Source organism: Micrasema longulum, unplaced genomic scaffold (genome assembly GCF_059751315.1).
Source record: "Micrasema longulum isolate JH-2025_06_02 unplaced genomic scaffold, ASM5975131v1 h1tg003590l, whole genome shotgun sequence".
In the NCBI taxonomy this organism is placed as follows: Eukaryota; Metazoa; Arthropoda; class Insecta; order Trichoptera; family Brachycentridae; genus Micrasema; species Micrasema longulum.
Window position 1 is genome coordinate 22,501 of NW_028280631.1, and position 7,500 is coordinate 30,000.

At 45.2% G+C, this 7,500-nt stretch overlaps 1 non-coding gene across 1 annotated transcript; it reads left to right on the plus strand.

Moving 5' to 3' along the window:
- Positions 1-5,465: 5,465 nt before the first annotated feature.
- LOC148270683 (small subunit ribosomal RNA) lies at positions 5,466-7,396 on the plus strand. Its single transcript, XR_015825313.1, has one exon. It is a non-coding gene; the product is annotated as a small subunit ribosomal RNA (ribosomal RNA).
- Positions 7,397-7,500: the final 104 nt, after the last annotated feature.

The window sequence follows — 7,500 nt, forward strand, 5'->3', positions numbered from 1 at the left end:
TCGAATACACACTTACCCTGTCCTTAAACCTACCCTCACACCCATATACAATCACACACATATTCACATACCTACCAAAACCACACTCCACTTTTTTACACACGCATCCTCACACACAAAAAAAAACTCGCACACATGCACTTCTATAATTGATATTTAACTGAACTGGATTTTTATAATTGTATTTATGTGAAAAACTGATTTGGCTTTATTTTATGTTTTTTTTATTATGTTGTGTATATTTTTTTTGTATTGCTGTTGTTTTTCTTAATAAACAAAATAAAATAAATAAATAAATAAAATGTATTTCAATATCCGTTAGTAAGTAAAACACGTGGTTAATTTGCCAAGTGTCCGAATTGCATTGAACATAAACGAAGGCGGACGCTCGCACCGTCGGACCAGCTGGAGACCAGCTGATATAAATAATAACTAATAATAATAAATGGCGTAAGTATAGCCCGTGAGCTCGCCAATATATGACAGTAAAATTTTTATTGTCTTTGAATTTCCTAGAGTTTTAACCATCGAAAAAAAAGAAGATTGCAAATAAAATCAACAGACAATGGAAATTTTATGTTTTTATTACAAAAAATAAAAATGCATATTTCTCTATGTATTTTTCTGTTATAAACAATCTATTAAAATAATACACATCAAATTTCCATTGTCTGTTGATTTTATTTGCAATCTTCTTTTTTTTCGATGGTTAAAACTCTAGGAAATTCAAAGACAATAAAAATTTTACTGCCATATATTGGCGAGCTCACACGCTATACATAGCCCTAATAAATAAATGAATAATTCATAAACTAAATAATAATAAACATGGAAATAATTTATACCCTCTCGCCGAGTTTTAATGCGAGAACGAGGCCCCCTCCCGGCGAGACGTCTCGCGGCGGTCGCGAGCGCGCTCCGCGTGAAACTTAAATTTTTCGTTTACTTCACTGAGCGACGATCCGAAATGCACCCCCGCCGATTTTTATTTCGTTCCTCCTTCCGATTCGAAAGTGAATGTGAAATTAAAAAAAAAAAAAAAACAAAAAAACTTAGAAATATTTTATACCCTCTCGCCGAGTTTTAATGCGAGAACGAGGCCCCCTCCCGGCGAGACGTCTCGCGGCGGTCGCGAGCGCGCTCCGCGTGAAACTTAAATTTTTCGTTTACTTCACTGAGCGACGATCCGAAATGCACCCCCGCCGATTTTTATTTCGTTCCTCCTTCCGATTCGAAAGTGAATGTGAAATTAAAAAAAAAAAAAAAAACAAAAAAACTTAGAAATATTTTATACCCTCTCGCCGAGTTTTAATGCGAGAACGAGGCCCCCTCCCGGCGAGACGTCTCGCGGCGGTCGCGAGCGCGCTCCGCGTGAAACTTAAATTTTTCGTTTACTTCACTGAGCGACGATCCGAAATGCACCCCCGCCGATTTTTATTTCGTTCCTCCTTCCGATTCGAAAGTGAATGTGAAATTAAAAAAAAAAAAAAAAAATTAAAACTTAGAAATAATTTATACCCTCTCGCCGAGTTTTAATGCGAGAACGAGGCCCCCTCCCGGCGAGACGTCTCGCGGCGGTCGCGAGCGCGCTCCGCGTGAAACTTAAATTTTTCGCTTACTTCACTGAGCGATGATCCGAAATGCACCCCCGCCGATTTTTATTTCGTTCCTCCTTCCGATTCAAGAGTGAATGTGAAATTAAAAAAAAAAAAAAAAAATTAAAACTTAGAAATAATTTATACCCTCTCGCCGAGTTTTAATGCGAGAACGAGGCCCCTCCCGGCGAGACGTCTCGCGGCGGTCGCGAGCGCGCTCCGCGTGAAACTTAAATTTTTCGTTTATCGAATATTTCCACCGAGCGACGATCCGAAATGCACCCCCGCCGATTTTTATTTCGTTCCTCCTTCCGATTCGAAAGTGAATGTGAAATTAAAAAAAAAAAAAAAAAAAAAAAAACTTAGAAATAATTTATACCCTCTCGCCGAGTTTTAATGCGAGAACGAGGCCCCCTCCCGGCGAGACGTCTCGCGGCGGTCGCGAGCGCGCTCCGCGTGAAACTTAAATTTTTCGTTTACTTCACTGAGCGACGATCCGAAATGCACCCCCGCCGATTTTTATTTCGTTCCTCCTTCCGATTCGAAAGTGAATGTGAAATTAAAAAAAAAAAAAAAATTAAAACTTAGAAATATTTATACCCTCTCGCCGAGTTTTAATGCGAGAACGAGGCCCCCTCCCGGCGAGACGTCTCGCGGCGGTCGCGAGCGCGCTCCGCGTGAAACTTAAATTTTTCGTTTATCGAATATTTCCACCGAGCGACGATCCGAAATGCACCCCCGCCGATTTTTATTTCGTTCCTCCTTCCGATTCGAAAGTGAATGTGAAATTAAAAAAAAAAAAAAAAATTAAAACTTAGAAATAATTTATACCCTCTCGCCGAGTTTTAATGCGAGAACGAGGCCCCCTCCCGGCGAGACGTCTCGCGGCGGTCGCGAGCGCGCTCCGCGTGAAACTTAAATTTTCGCTTACTTCACTGAGCGACGATCCGAAATGCACCCCCGCCGATTTTTATTTCGTTCCTCCTTCCGATTCAAGAGTGAATGTGAAATTAAAAAAAAAAAAAAAAAATTAAAACTTAGAAATAATTTATACCCTCTCGCCGAGTTTTAATGCGAGAACGAGGCCCCCTCCCGGCGAGACGTCTCGCGGCGGTCGCGAGCGCGCTCCGCGTGAAACTTAAATTTTCGTTTATCGAATATTTCCACCGAGCGACGATCCGAAATGCACCCCCGCCGATTTTTATTTCGTTCCTCCTTCCGATTCAAGAGTGAATGTGAAATTAAAAAAAAAAAAAAAAATTAAAACTTAGAAATAATTTATACCCTCTCGCCGAGTTTTAATGCGAGAACGAGGCCCCCTCCGGCGAGACGTCTCGCGGCGGTCGCGAGCGCGCTCCGCGTGAAACTTAAATTTTTCGTTTATCGAATATTTCCACCGAGCGACGATCCGAAATGCACCCCCGCCGATTTTTATTTCGTTCCTCTTCCGATTCGAAGTGAATGTGAAATTAAAAAAAAAAAAAAAAAAAAAAAAACTTAGAAATAATTTATACCCTCTCGCCGAGTTTTAATGCGAGAACGAGGCCCCCTCCCGGCGAGACGTCTCGCGGCGGTCGCGAGCGCGCTCCGCGTGAAACTTAAATTTTTCGTTTACTTCACTGAGCGACGATCCGAAATGCACCCCCGCCGATTTTTATTTCGTTCCTCCTCCGATTCGAAAGTGAATGTGAAATTAAAAAAAAAAAAAAAAAATTAAAACTTAGAAATAATTTATACCCTCTCGCCGAGTTTTAATGCGAGAACGAGGCCCCCTCCCGGCGAGACGTCTCGCGGCGGTCGCGAGCGCGCTCCGCGTGAAACTTAAATTTTTCGTTTATCGAATATTTCCACCGAGCGACGATCCGAAATGCACCCCCGCCGATTTTTATTTCGTTCTCCTTCCGATTCGAAAGTGAATGTGAAATTAAAAAAAAAAAAAAAAAATTAAAACTTAGAAATAATTTATACCCTCTCGCCGAGTTTTAATGCGAGAACGAGGCCCCCTCCCGGCGAGACGTCTCGCGGCGGTCGCGAGCGCGCTCCGCGTGAAACTTAAATTTTTCGCTTACTTCACTGAGCGACGATCCGAAATGCACCCCGCCGATTTTTATTTCGTTCCTCCTTCCGATTCAAGAGTGAATGTGAAATTAAAAAAAAAAAAAAAAAATTAAAACTTAGAAATAATTTATACCCTCTCGCCGAGTTTTAATGCGAGAACGAGGCCCCCTCCCGGCGAGACGTCTCGCGGCGGTCGCGAGCGCGCTCCGCGTGAAACTTAAATTTTTCGTTTATCGAATATTTCCACCGAGCGACGATCCGAAATGCACCCCCGCCGATTTTTATTTCGTTCCTCCTTCCGATTCGAAAGTGAATGTGAAATTAAAAAAAAAAAAAAAAATTAAAACTTAGAAATAATTTATACCCTCTCGCCGAGTTTTAATGCGAGAACGAGGCCCCCTCCCGGCGAGACGTCTCGCGGCGGTCGCGAGCGCGCTCCGCGTGAAACTTAAATTTTCGTTTACTTCACTGAGCGACGATCCGAAATGCACCCCGCCGATTTTTATTTCGTTCCTCCTTCCGATTCGAAAGTGAATGTGAAATTAAAAAAAAAAAAAAAAACAAAAAAACTTAGAAATATTTTATACCCTCTCGCCGAGTTTTAATGCGAGAACGAGGCCCCCTCCCGGCGAGACGTCTCGCGGCGGTCGCGAGCGCGCTCCGCGTGAAACTTAAATTTTTCGTTTACTTCACTGAGCGACGATCCGAAATGCACCCCCGCCGATTTTATTTCGTTCCTCCTTCCGATTCGAAAGTGAATGTGAAATTTAAAAAAAAAAAAAAACAAAAAACTTAGAAATAATTTATACCCTCTCGCCGAGTTTTAATGCGAGAACGAGGCCCCCTCCCGGCGAGACGTCTCGCGGCGGTCGCGAGCGCGCTCCGCGTGAAACTTAAATTTTTCGTTTATCGAATATTTCCACCGAGCGACGATCCGAAATGCACCCCGCCGATTTTTATTTCGTCCCTCCTTCCGATCCAAATGTGAATGTGAAATAAAAAAAAAAAATAAAAAATAAAAAATAAAAAAAAAAAACAAAAATATTTCCTACCCAAATTATAAGTCTAATTTTTCAATCATAATCTCTTTCCATATTCGTCTTCTCAAACGAAAAAAGAAAAGAAAAAATAAAATCATCTCGCAGAATTTGCCAAGTCCCGACCGTACCGCGCGTTTTACCCATCGGCTCATTTACGTTTCGCCTGAAACGCGCGTAGGCTCCCCGCATGGCTGGCGGCCCGGCGTGCGAGACGCCGACACCCGTCGCCGTACGTATATTATGCGCGTCTCTCATGGCGTTAGCTAAAATACATTTTTCACCGCGTTCGCACATTGCGGCGGCCGATATGCCGCGCCGGCTTTACATTTGCGAAAATCAACGTCGTGTGGCCGTTCAGCTCCTTTGTGCGGCTGAGCGAGCATTGCACTTCGCCCGTGTTACAAACTCTGGAGTTCCGCGCAAGCAGAGAACACCGTGAACAAAACGAGAACGGTCGTAGGATTCTAATCCACGTCCCCACTATTGCCGCGCCGAAGGGCGTGCGCTCTCGTACGTTAATATTTGACGAAAGGGAATTAAAATTTTTGGCCAAAGAGAAGATCCATGTGGTCCGTCTCGTCAGGTCCAGCGTTCACTTGTTAAAAGTGAATTTAAAAGTAAAACGAACAGACTCGTGAATCGCGAGAGTGCAAACTCGAGCGAGCGAGAATGTGAGTTATATAGGTGCGAACATAAAGAGCGTGTCGCGGCGGGTGACTCCGTCGCGCCTCAGACGCCCTTCGTATCCTGGAGCGATATAGAAATGAACAGCTCCCTGGTTGATCCTGCCAGTAATCATATGCTTGTCTCAAAGACTAAGCCATGCAAGTCTCAGTAAAAGCCGAATTAAGGTGAAACCGCGAATGGCTCAATATATCAGTTTGGTTCCTTAGATCGTACATAGTTACTTGGATAACTGTGGCAATTCTAGAGCTAATACATGCAAACGAGGTCCTGACCGGCAACGGGAGGGATGCTTTTATTAGATCAAAAACCAATCGGCGGCGGGGTTCGCGCCCCGTCCGTCGCCATTCGAGATGATTCTAGATAACTTTGTGCTGATCGCACGGTCTAGCACCGGCGACGCATCTTTCAAATGTCTGCCTTATCAACTGTCGATGGTAGTTTATGCGACTACCATGGTTGTCACGGGTAACGGGGAATCAGGGTTCGATTCCGGAGAGGGAGCCTGAGAAACGGCTACCACATCCACGGAAGGCAGCAGGCGCGCAAATTACCCACTCCCGGCACGGGAGGTAGTGACGAAAATAACGATACGGGACTCGTCCGAGGCCTCGTGATCGGAATGATTACACTTTAAATCCTTTAACGAGGATCCATTGGAGGGCAAGTCTGGTGCCAGCAGCCGCGGTAATTCCAGCTCCAATAGCATATACTAAAGTTGTTGCGGTTAAAAAGCTCGTAGTTGAAATTGTGTCCTGCGGTGTCGGTCTACCGAATGCGGTACGACAGGCACGTCTGCGGGCTTCTCGCCGGTGCGTCCACCGCCAGTGTGTTGCGGTCGTCCTCGCGGGCGGCCGCGCGCCGAGGCGGGCCGTCGCGGCTGTTTACTTTGAACAAATTAGAGTGCTCAAAGCGGGCTAACACTTGCCTGAATATTGTACGCATGGAATAATAGAATAGGACCTCGGTTCTGTTTTGTTGGCTTTCTGATACCAGAGGTAATGATTAATAGGGACAACTGGGGGCATTCGTATTGCGACGTTAGAGGTGAAATTCTTGGATCGTCGCAAGACGGACTAAAGCGAAAGCATTTGCCAAAGGTGTTTTCATTAATCAAGAACGAAGTTAGAGGTTCGAAGGCGATTAGATACCGCTGTAGTTCTAACCATAAATGATGCCAGCCAGCGATCCGCCGAAGTTTCATAATTTTAACCCGGTGGGCAGCTCCCGGGAAACCAAAGCTTTCGGCTCCGGGGGGAGTATGGTTGCAAAGCTGAAACTTAAAGGAATTGACGAAGGGCACCACCAGGAGTGGAGCCTGCGGCTTAATTCGACTCAACACGGGAAAACTCACCAGGCCCGGACACTGGAAGGATTGACGGATTAACAGCTCTTTCTCGATTCGGTGGGTGGTGGGTGCATGGCCGCTCTTAGTTGGTGGAGCGATTTGTCAGGTTAATTCCGGTAACGAACGTAACTCTAGCCTATTAAATAGACGTGCAACCGGTATCACAGGAGTCCGCGGCGCGCATCTTGCGGCGTTCGCGTCGCGGAAGTGTGTTTCGCGGTCTTCACTACCGGCGTACAATGAAAATCTTCTTAGAGGGACCGGCGGTATATATAGCCGCACGAGATTGAGCAATAGCAGGTCTGTGATGCCCTTAGATGTCCTGGGCCGCACGCGCGCTACACTGAAGGGATCAGCGTGTCCTCCTTGGCCTAACGGCCCGGGTAACCCGATGAAACCCCTTCGTGATAGGGATTGGGGTTTGCAATTCTCCCCATGAACGAGGAATTCCTAGTAAAAGCGAGTCACCAGCTCGCGTTGATTGCGTCCCTGCCCTTGTACATACCGCCCGTCGCTACTACCGATGGATGATTTGGTGAGGTCTTCGGACTGGTGCGCGGAAGCTCGTCTCGGGCATCCGACGCGTCGGAAAGTTTGACCGAATTTGATCATTTAGAGGAAGTAAAAGTCGTAACAAGGTTTCCGTAGGTGAACCTGCGGAAGGATCATTTCCTGTGAAATATAATATAAAATGAATTTTCATTCTTTTATATAGTATAAATATATTTATACACACGCGCAGAGCGCAAAATAAGCAAACACTGCGGCGGAATTT